The sequence below is a fragment of the Dermacentor andersoni genome, chromosome 9, assembly GCF_023375885.2.
Source record: "Dermacentor andersoni chromosome 9, qqDerAnde1_hic_scaffold, whole genome shotgun sequence".
NCBI classification, from domain to species: domain Eukaryota; kingdom Metazoa; phylum Arthropoda; class Arachnida; order Ixodida; family Ixodidae; genus Dermacentor; species Dermacentor andersoni.
This window is the reverse complement of record NC_092822.1, coordinates 103,173,391-103,185,661: the sequence shown is the minus strand read 5'-3', so window position 1 is coordinate 103,185,661 and position 12,271 is coordinate 103,173,391. Positions and strand designations below refer to the sequence as shown.

At 46.0% G+C, this 12,271-nt stretch overlaps 1 long non-coding RNA gene across 1 annotated transcript in view; it reads right to left on the bottom strand.

The window, feature by feature from the left end:
- Positions 1–215: 215 nt before the first annotated feature.
- Positions 216–12,271, bottom strand: part of LOC140213243 (uncharacterized) — a 34,519-nt gene continuing 22,463 nt past the window's right edge. Inside the window, exon 4 of the long non-coding RNA XR_011890191.1 lies at positions 216–323. This is a non-coding gene — a long non-coding RNA (uncharacterized lncRNA). The remainder of the gene's footprint in view (positions 324–12,271) is intronic.

Here is a 12,271-nt window from a genome sequence, read left to right as displayed (position 1 = left end):
GACACTATTGTCTGCAGCGCAGGTACTATTACATCTGATATTAGTGACCACTGTCCTGTCTTTCTACATTATGATAACGAACCACTAAATAAAAGTTTACGACAGGAGCAGCTGATTATTCAACAAATAACAGCTGAGAGTATTGAATTATTCAAGAACGACATAATGAATCAAAGCTGGTCCACTGTAAAGGCGAAGAAAACTGCAAATGATGCTTATGATGATTTCAGTAAAATTTTTATTCGTATCTACGCGACACATTTTCCTTTCAAAACTTTCAAACCTGTAAAAAAGTCTAAAAACCTTGGGTGACCCGTGAGCATCTGAAAATGATAAAAAGTAAAAATATCTGTTATCATTCATTCTTGCGCACACGCGCTATGGACGTGTTGAAATAATCTAACAAACTTCGGAATGGACTAAATGCAGAACTCAGACGTGCTAAAGAAGCCTATTATCGTCGTATCTTTGAAAACTCTGGTCGGCAACGATGTAACGCCACTTGGAAACTCATCAATAATATACTTGGGCGTGAAAATAGGCAAGCTCTGTCTGAATCCTTAACACTTGGCGGTCGCGATTTAACTGGCACATCACTCGCAAATCACCTCAACAACCACTTCTTAAACGCAGTAACTCCATGTAATGAACATATGGAATTGGCTACAGGACGCGGTAATATGAAGCAGGGCATCTTTCTTGATCCAACAGATAAAAATGAAGTGCGTCACACGTTTATGTGCCTAAATAATACTAAATCACTTGATGCCGATAATTTGCAGATCTCTCCTATAAAACACGTTATACATTTCATCACAGAAGTTCTTGCACATATCTTTAACTTAATTATTGAATCTGGAGTTTTTCCAGAAGCTATGAAAAGAGCCAGAGTATCAGTCATTTTTAAGGGACGAGATCATAACATAGAAAGTAATTACAGACCTATTTCTGTCCTTCCTCTCTTCTCTAAGTGCGGAGATAAAATTACCTTTGTTCGAATTACGCGGTTCTTCAGTAAATTTAGTGTCCTAACAGACGCACAGTTTGGCTTTCGAAGCGGCAGGTCTACTGAAACTGCACTGCTGACACTGAAAGAAGCTATAGTTCATCGCAGTGAAAAAAACGAATTCACACTCGGTATTTTTTTAGATTTCAGCAAGGCGTCTGATTGCCTCGACCACAGCATTCTTTTGCACAAACTAGAATCAAATGGAATTCGTGGTAGTTGCTTATCTTTACTAGAATCTTATCTTTAAAATAGATTCCAGAGTGTACACATCAATAAATGTAGCTCGTCATTCTTGCCTATCACTTGCGGTGTACCGCAAGGGAGTATTTTGGGTACCGTGATGTCCAAAGTTTATATCAACGATATCGTGAACATGGACACAACAGTTAAGTACGTAATATACGCAGATGATTCAACGATAGTGATCTCTGACATTAACCTGCCTCAATTAATATCCAAAGCTAACGACGTACTTTCGGAGATTTCCTCGTGGTCAAAAATCAATAGACTAAAGATTAATCCAAATAAAACTAAAGCTGTTATATTTCATGCTAAAAATAAAATATAGCCTACTCACCAGCAGTTAATTCTTGATTCACAGCAAATAGATATTGTTGATACGCATAAAATACTTGGGGTTTACGTGTTATCGAACTTAAGTTGGGATGCTCACGTTAACAACCTATGTAGGAAAATCTCATCTGTAACAAGAGTCGTGTCTCGCTGCCGTAGTCTGCTGCCACTCAAGGCCAAACTTCAAATATATCACGCATTATTTAACTCACATTTAAATTATTGTGCGTTGATTTGGAGCACAACAACAAAAAGAAACACAAATAAAATACTTGTTCTAGAAAAAAGGATAATTCGCTACGTTGGAAACATTGAACGTCTGCGAACCACATGCAAATCATTTGAAAGGTTCAGTATAGTTCGGGTTGACAACATTTACTCATACCGCTTGTTGAACACACTCTACTTTTCAAACAGAGAACTCTCGTACTTAATTACACCCTTATCATGTCTAGAGCGTCGTGTTATTACAGTACCTACAAGAAACACCCATTTAAGGTCTATACCTCGATTTCGTACAACTTATAAGTATCAAAACTTTGGCATACAACGTCTCAACAACACTAAACACATATGAAAACACAACCAGTTGCAGTAAAAAACAGTTACGTTCTTTCTTTTGTTCTATTGTTTGCTAGTAAAAGATTCAGTAACTATAAATATCTACTGTATATAATATATATGCTGCTTGCAAATCAGTTATTAAAAACATTAAATTTTTTTCTTTCTTTTGCAGCATTTTTAGTGTGTTTGTGTGAGTGGTAAATATGCGGTACTCACCATCATCATCATCAGCCTGGTTATGCCCACTGCAGGGCAAAGGCCTCTCCCATACTTCTCCGACTACCACGGTCATGTACTAATTGTGGCCATGTTGTCCCTAGAAACTTCTTAATCTCATCCGCCCACCTAACTTTCTGCCGCCCTCTTCTACGCTTTCCTTCCCTTGGAATCATGTACTATGTGTCGAAATTTGCATATGCATTTTCATGTGCATCGTATTTCAGGTGTATTTGTGTGATTTATGAATGTTATATTATGCAATGTAATCTGCATCTTTTTCATTTTTGCCCTTGTAACGGCGTACCTTAGTCCTTTTCCTCTGCACCTTGTATAGCCGCTGCCATGTAACGGTTACCTGGGCCCCGCAAGCCGTTTTTACGGCTTTTAGCCCAGCGGACCTTCCAGCATAATGTCTGGTAAATAAACTTAAAGTTGAACTTGTATATATATATATATATATATATATATATATAGAGAGAGAGAGAGAGAGAGAAAGAGAGAGAGAGAAATGGGGTTCCTTGCAGCTCGTTGGAGGGATCGCAAGTAGCCTCGATCACGAGTCTTAGCCCTTCGCATCAGCAGCCCGAACTCGGGTCTCGCGCCACAGCGGTGGCAGTCCGCTCAGCGCCACATGCATATTGCCCACTACAATGGCCCCCGCGGCGAAGAGAAGCCATTCTAGCAACCTAAGGTGATGACACGATAAAGGGGTCGTGGTACGGCTTCAGGCGGCTGATGTGAACCGTCTCGCGGCCACGGCGGCGTTTGTCCGAAGATGGCGTCACCGGTTCGGCGACATAATTCACAAGCTATGTACACGCGACGATTCGGTACGGACCCTGATATTTCGGAGCAAGCTTTGGGCTAACGCCTGGAGCTTGGAAGGGCAGCCGAAGCCAGACGTGAGAGTCCACGGCGAAGGACTGTGTGGGCTGATCGTTGTCGTGGCGATCTTTGTGGATTTCTTGGGTATCCGACGTGAACGAGCGAGCCAGTTGGCGGCACTCTTCAGCATGGCGAGCAACTTCGGAAAGAGGGGTGAATTCAGAGGCATCCGGGTGATATGGTAGTACATTGTCGAGGGTAGTGGATGGTTCACGTCCATAAAGAAGGGAAAATGGTGAGAAGCCTGTGGTAGCCCGAACGACGGTATTATATGCGTATGTCACAAAAGGGAGGACATCGTCCCAATTGGAATGATCAGACGCAGCATGCATTGTGAGCATGTCACCAAGAGTGCGGTTGAATCGTTCCGTTAGACCGTTAGTCTGGGGGTGATACGCTGTGGTGATGCGGTGAACAGTGCGGCTCGAGGCGAGTACCTCATTAATAACTTCCGACAAGAAGACACGGCCTCGGTCACTGAGCAGTTCTCGCGGTGCGCCGTGCCGTAAGATGAAATGCCGTAACATGAATGCGGCGACGTCGCGAGCAGCAGCCGCAGCAAGTGCAGCAGTTGCGGCATATCTTGTGAGGTGGTCTAGTGCAACAATTATCCATCGATTTCCGTTAGCAGTGCGTGGAAGAGGCCCATAAAGGTCAATGCCAATCCGATAAAAAAGACGTGCAGGACATGGCAAAGGTTGCAGAGGGCCTGTCGTATGAGAAGATGTCTTGCGTCGCTGACAGGCTACACATGACCGAATGTATTTGCGGACATAAGAAGGCACACCGCGCCAGTAGTACCGCTGGTGCAGCCGCTCGTAGGTTTTCAGGACGCCAGCATGAGCTTGTTGTGGGTCGGCGTGGAAATTCGTGCATGTGTCGGAACGCAAATGGCGAGGGATGACTAGCAGCCGTTTGCGACCGTCTGGCTGATAGTTTCGGCGGTACAAGATGGCGTCCCATAGCACGAAATCGGTGGCTTGGCGACGAAGGGCTCGAGGGCATGTAGCCGTTGCAGAACTGTTAAGAATGTCAATGAGACACGCAATCCACGGATCTTTTCTGTGTTCAGACGACATGTCAATAACAACAAGCGTAGCAACCGGGCACTGTATGGATGAGGGTGCCGTTTCATCAGATCGCATGGGCGATCCGGAGAGCGCATCTGCATCAGAATGTTGACGTTCGGATCAATAGATGACGCGAATGTCAAATTCTTGGAGCCGAAGAGCCCAACGTCCAAGACGCCCCGAGGGGTCTTTCAGTGACGCAAGCCAGCAGAGCGCATGGTGGTCTGTCACAACGTTGAACGGACGGCCATACAAGCAAGGGCGAAATTTGTTTAAGACCTAAACTATAGCCAAACGTTTTTTTCCTGTGACAGAATAATTGGTTTCTGCCTTCGTGAGGGCACGAATCGCATATGCACCACATATTCCGGAAAGCAAGGCTTGCGTTGCGCAAGGACGGCTCCAAGACTAACGCCGTTGGCGTCCGTATGAACTTCGGTCGGTGCAATCGGGTCGTAGTGGCATAGAACAGGCGATTAGGTAAGCAGACGACGCAAAAAGGTGAAGGCTTGGTCACATGCCGGAGTCCAATCGCGAAGGTCACCAGGGCCAGCCAGGAGCTTCGTCAGGGGAGTGGTGATGCAGGCAAAATTGCGCACAAAGCGTCGAAAATAAGAGAAAAGATCGACAAAACTTCGGAACTCTTTCACTGTAGTCGGCCGCGGAAATTATGCAACAGCACGAAGCTTGTCAGGGTCGGGAAGGACGCCATCTTTGGAAACGACATGGCCAAGTATGGTCAGCTGGCGGGCTCTGAAGCGGCACTTCTTCAAGTTAAGTTGAAGGCCGGCGGTGGCAAGGCAAGTAAGGACTTCGCGTAGACGAGAGAGGTGAGTGGTGAAATTAGGGGAGAAAACTACCACGTCGTCACCCGCCGTAGTTGCTCAGTGGCTATGGTGTTAGGCTGCTGAGCACGAGGTCGCGGGATCGAATCCCGGCCATGGCGGCCGCATTTCGATGGGGGCGAAATGCGAAAACACCCGTGTACTTAGATTTAGGTGCACGTTAAAGAACCCCAGGTGGTCTAAATTTCCGGAGTCCTCCACTACGGCGTGCCTCATAATCAGAAAGTGGTTTTGGCACGTAAAACCCCATAATTAAATTTTTTTACCACGTCGTGTAAATACCACAAGCACGTCTTCCATTTGAGGCCTCGCACAATACTGTCCATCATCCTTTCGAATGTCGCGGGCGCATTGCAGAGGCCGAATGGCATTGCTGTAAACTCATACAGGCCAACAGGCGTAATGAAAGCTGTCTTCGAGCGGTCGGATTCATCCACTGGCACTTGCCAACAGCCCGATCGCAAGCACAAAGAAGAAAAGGATTCGGCACTATGTAGACAATCCAGGGCGTCATCTATGCGCGGTAGACGATAGACATCTTTTTGTGTAATCTTGTTGAGGCGACGATAGTCCACACAGAAATGAATTGAGCCATCTTCTTTCTTAATGAGTACTACGGGAGATGTCCAAGGGCTGCAGGATTGCTTGTCTTCAACTTGCTCGGTGATGACACGACGCTCGGTGGATGACACGCGGTACGGACGCTGGCGTAATGGTGCGTGATGTCCCGTATCAATGTGGTGAGACACGGTACTTGTGCGGCCTAATGAGGCTTGGCTCCCGTCAAAAGAGGCGTGAATATAATTTAAAAGAGTAATTAGCCGCTCACGTTGTGTCGGTTCGAGGTCATCGGCATTAGAGCGACAAAAAACATCCGGTGATACTCGGCGATCCGGTGATATATCATTTGGTGGAGCTGCTGAGTAACCTCGGAAACTGGAACTCCGAAGCCGGACGCTACCGACTGCTGCGACCATGCCTGACGAAACCACCCACGAAGATGCACCACAGCCTCCTACGGTCATCGTTTCTGGTGTATTGCGCCAGCGTGATCCCACCATCTTTAGCGGCACCGATGATCATGACGTGGAGGATTAATTGTCATATTATGAACGGACAGGCCGCCATTGGAATCTGAACCCGGCAACTAGAACGTTATCAGTAAGCCGAGTCTAGCCGTGCTATTGGAGGAATTAGAGGGCAGTAAAGGGATAGAATAGGGCTCAGTGAAGTTAGGAAGACAAATGAAGCATATACAGTGCTCAAAAGCGGGCACGTCCAGTGCTACCGTGGCTTAGCGGAGAGACGAGAACTAAGAGTTGGATTCCTGATTAATAAGAATATAGCTGGTAACATACAGGAATTCTACAGCATTAATGAGAGGGTGGCAGGTCTTGTTGTGAAAGTTAATACGAGGTACAAATTGAAGGGCGTACAGGTCTACGCCCCTACATCCAGTCATGATGACCAGGAAGTCGAAAGCTTATGAAGACGTGGAATCGGCGATGGGCAAAGTCAAAACAAAATACACTATACTGATGGGCGACTTCAATGTCAAGGTAGGCAAGGAGCAGGCTGGAGATAAGTCAGTGGGGGAATATGGCATAGGCACTAGGAATAGCAGGGGAGAGTTATTATTAGACTTTGCAGAAAAGAATAATATGCGGATAATGAATACCTTCTTCCGCAAGCGGGATAGCCGAAAGTGGACGTGGAGGAGCCCGAATGACGAGACTACAAATGAAATACATTTTATACTCTGCGCTAACTCTGGCATCATACAAGATGTGGACGTGCTCGGCAAGGTGCGCTGCAGTGACCATAGGATGGTGAGAACTCGAATTAGCCTAGATTTGAGGAGGGAACGGAAGAAACTGGTACATAAGAAGCCGATCAATGAGTTAGCGGTAAGAGGGAAAATAGAGTAATTCCGAAACAAGCTACAGAACAGGTATTCTGCTTTACCTCAGGAAGAGGACCTTAGTGTTGAAGCAATGAAAGACAATCTTGTGGGCATCATTAAGGAGTGTGCAATAGAAGTCGGTGGTAACTCCGTTAGACAGGATACCAGTAAGCTATCGCACGAGACGAAAGATCTCATCAAGAAACGCCAATGTACGAAAGCCTCTAACCCTACAGCTAGAATAGAACTGGCAGAACTTTCCAAGTTAATCAACAAGCGTAAGACAGCTGACATAAGGAAGTATAATATGCATAGAATTGAACATGCACTCAGGAACGGAGGAAGCCTAAAAGCAGTGAAGAAGAAACTAGGAATTGGCAAGAATCAGATGTATGCGTTAAGAGACAAATCCGGCAATATCATTACTAATATGGATGAGATAGTTCAAGTGCCAGAGGAGTTCTGTAGAGATTTATACAGTGCCAGTGGCACCCACGACGATAATGGAAGAGAGAATAGTCTAAATGAATTTGAAATCCCACAAGTAATGCCGGAAGAACTAAAGAAAGCCTTGGGAGCTATGGAAATGGGGAAGGCAGCTGGGGAGCATCAGGTAACAGCAGATTTGTTGAAGGATGGCGGGCAGATTGTTCTAGAAAAACTGGCCACCCTGTATACGCAACGCCTCATGACCTGGAGCGTACCGGAATCTTGGAGGAACGCTAACATAATCCTAATCCATAAGAAAGGGGACGCCAAAGACTTGAAAAATTATAGACCGGTCAGCTTACTGTCCGTTGCCTACAAAGTATTTAGTAAGGTAATCGCAAATGGAATCAGGAACACCTTAGATATCTGTCAACCAAAAGTCCAGGCAGGATTTCGTAAAGGCTACTCAACAATAGACCATATCCACACTATCAATCAGGTGATAGAGAAATGTGCGGAATATAACCAACCGGTATATATACCTTTCATTGATTACGAGAAAGCGTTTGATTCAGTCGGAACCTCAGCAGTCATGGACGCATTACGCAATCAGGGTGTAGACGAGCCGTACGTAAAAATACTAAAATATATATCTATAGCGGCTCCGCACCCACCGTAGTCCTTCATAAAGAAAGCAACAAAATCCCAATAAAGAAAGGCGTCAGGCAGGCAGATACGATCTCTCCAATGCTATTCACAGCGTGTTTACAGGAGGTATTCAGAGACCTGTATTGGGAAGAATTGAGGATAAGAGTTAATGGAGAATACCTTAGTAACTTCCGATTCGCTGATGATATTGCCTTGCTTAGTAACTCAGGCGACCAATTGCAATGCTTGCTCACTGACCGGGACAGGCAAAGCAGAAGGGTGGGTAATTAATCTGCAGTAAACTAAAGTAATGTTTAACAGTCTCGGAAGAGAACAGCAGTTTACGATAGGTAGCGAAGCACTAGAAGTGGTAAGGAAATACATCTACTTAGGGCAGGTAGTGACCGCGGATCCAGATCACGAGGCTGAAATAATCAGAAGAATAAGAATGGGCTGGGGTGCGTTTGGCAGGCATTCTCATATCATGAACAGCAGGCTGCCATTATCCCTCAAGAGAAAAGTGTATAACAGCTGTGTATTACCAGTACTCACGTACGGGGCAGAAACCTGGAGGCTTACGAAAAGGGTTCTACTTAAATTGAGGACGACGCAACGAGCAAGAAGAATGATGGGTGTAACGTTAAGGGATAAGAAAAGAGCAGATTGGGGGAGGGAACAAACGCGAGTTAATGACATCTTAGTTGAAATCAAGAAAAATAAATGGGCATGGGCAGGTCATGTAATCAGGAGGGAAGATAACCGATGGTCTTTAAGGGTTACGGACTGGATTCCAAGGGAAGGAAAGCGTAGCAGGGGGCGACAGAAAGTTAGGTGGGCAGATGAGATTAAGAAGTTTGCAGGGACTACATGGCCACAATTAGTACATGACCGGGGTAGTTGGAGAAGTATGGGAGAGGCCTTTGCCCGGCGGTGGGCGTAACCAGGCTGATGATGATGATGTTGTTGTTGTTGTTGTTGTTGTTGTTGTTGTTGATGATGATGATGATGATGATGATGATGATGATGATGATGATGATGATACGAACGGGTGAGCCAGCATAACAAGCGGGACGACGTCACCAAGTTGCACAACGTGCTATTTTACTTGACCGGCGTCGCGAACCACTGGTTCCGAAACCATGAACACGATTTCATGACATGGAGCGCATTCAAGACCAGTTTCGCAAAAGTGTTCGGGCGTCCCGCTGTGCTCAAGCTTCGCGCAGAACAACACTTACGGGGGCGTGCGCAACATCACGGTGAAACCTTCACGAGTTACATCGAAGATGTCATTGACATGTGTGAGCGCGTGAATCCGTCAATGGCAGAACAGGACAAGGTAAAACGCATTATCAAAGGCATTAATGAGGACGCCTTTCAAATGTTAGCGAAGGATCCGGGTACCGTGGCCGAAGTTATCAACGTGTGCTAAAGTTTTGACGAGCTACGGAAACAACGCATCTTAGCTCGGTGCCCACCGCCTACGGAATATTCCTTAGCAGCATTGGTTATTGGCGACAACTACACAACTTTGCTGACGCAAATAAAAGAATTTTTGCGCGAGGAGATCACGCGACAGCTCTTGATATTGCGGACCACGGAGAAGCCTTTTCAATATTTTTCTCCAGCGATCCGACAGATAATTCAAGAGCAAGTGACCGAAGCTCTTCCACCTCCGTGTCAGCCGGCTCCCGTGGCCGCGCCTTAAGCTGAAGCCGTTGTACGGGTGCCTCGTCTGCCGGGGTTCTCTCCTCTGACTTCAGCGCCTCGCCCGCCGGTTTTCTCTCCTTCGCCTTCGCCTCGCCAGCCGGCGGCTCCCTTTTTCAGTGCACAGCAGCAGGGTACAAATCCTTGGCACACTGCTGACAACCGCCCAACATGCTATGTCTGCAGTACCCGGGGACATCTGCCGCCGGCGCTTGCCGGCCTTCGTGGGCACCCAGCGACCACCCAGCTCCGGCTTCCGACCATTCTGTAGGCCTCAACGACCACCACCGGAAGTCTACGCTGCTGACGACATACCCAGCACCTCCACCAATTGAAAAGGGGTTTATTGCAGCACGTTCGAGGGATCGCAATTAGCTCTTGATCACGAGTCCTAGCCCTTCGCATCAGCAGCCCGAGCTCGCTTCTCGCACCGCAGCGATGGCAGTCAGCACAGTGCCACATGCATATTAGCCACTACAATTCATATATATATAGAAGAAACAGGTCATCCTTGAGGCAGTAAGGGTAAAAGCAGGCCAATTCAGATTGGCACGTGCAAACAAAGATGCCGCCTTAGAACATAGAGATGAAGATGATATAGGTGAAAATGAATGAAACCGTAACTAGGCTGGCTTCAGAAGGCGCAATGGAAGTGGGAGGTAAGGCACCAAGGCAACCAGCAGGCCAGCTCTCCTAAGTAACAAAGGACCTAATAAAAAACGACAAATAAATAAAAGGCCCAACTCAAGAAATCAGATATAATTCGCCGAACTGTCAAAACTGATCAACAAGGAGAAAATAAAGGATATTCGAAACTGTAAGGTGAAAAAGACTAAGGAAGCAGTAAAAAATGTACACAGCCTGAAAATAGTGAGAAGGATACTAGGCATCGAACAAACCAAGATGTATGCACTGAAAGATAGGCAGGGTAATATCATCAGCAATCTTGAAGATATAGTAAAATCAATGGAAGAATTCTGTACTGACCTGTACAGTACCCAAAGCAGCCATGATACCACCATTCGAAGTAGTAATTAACAGTCTACAGAGGCTCCTTCTATAACTAGCGATGAAGTTAGAAGGTCCTTGCAAGACACCAAACGGGGAAAAGCGGCAGAAAATATACTACCATTCGATTTAATCAAATATGGTGTAGACATAATTGAAAAACTAGCGGCCCTTTATACGAACTGTCTACCCACTTCAATGATCCCAGAAAACTGGAAGAATGGAAACATTATACTAATCCACAAAACCGAAGAAGTTAAAGAATTGAAAAATGATATGCCCATTAGCTTACTGCCAACATTACATAAAATATTCGCCAAGGCAATTTCCAATAGAATAAGGGCAACACTGGACTTTAGTCAACCAAGGGAACATGCAGGCTTCAGGAAGAGATAGTCTACACTGGATTATATCCATGTGATCAATCAGGTAAACGAGAAATCCACAGAATACGATTAGCCTCTCTATATGGCTTTCACAGATTACGAAGAGGCATTTGATTCAGTCGAGATACCAGCAGTCATAGATGCATTACGTAATCAAGGAGTACAGGGCGCTTACGTAAATATCTAAGAATCTCTGGATCCGGATAGGCCGCCAATGGAAACTGATCCTTGCAACGTTTAACACCCGAACCCTCTCGAGTGAGGCTAGCTTAGCAGAGCTCTTTGAGGAATTATCATTGTTTGGGATATCATCGGCCCTAGTGAGATTAGAAGATCTCGTGAGGCTTATACATTGCTGAATAACGGACATGTCCGTTGCTATAGAGGTCTCCTAGATAAGAAGCAATACGGGGTAGGATTCATAAACCATAAAGACATAGCGGGCAACATTGACAAATTCTACAGCATTAAGGAGAGGGTAGCTGTAGTCGCAATCAAACTTAACAAGAGGTATAGATTAAAGGTAGCACAAGCATACGCTCCAACATCCAGTCACGATGATGAGGACGCAGATGATTTTCATTAAGGTGTTGAATTAACGACGAGAAGAGTGTTAACATAGTATACTGTAGTGATGGGCGACTTTGTGGGATGTCGTGTCTGCCAAAGGACGAATCCCAACATAAAAACGTAACGACTCCTTATTCGACTAACGATGGCAGCGGACGGGCATACCAACGCTACGTTCGCTCCAGTAGCGGAAGGTAGAAAGCCAGGCAGCCTGTTTTTATAGCCACCGTCGGTGGCGCATACCTCGGGTGACGCGGCGGTAGCGCAATGTTTTATCGGCCACGCAGTCCAGCTTGCAGCTGTGTTATGCTGGGACGGATGATAAGAAGATGGAGGGTGCGCAGAAATATGCGCGGAGTGTGTCACCACAACTTCAATGCAAAAGTGGGAATAAAGGAGGCTGGTGAACAAGCAATTGGCAACTACGGCGTCGAATTTAGGAACGCTGGAGGAGA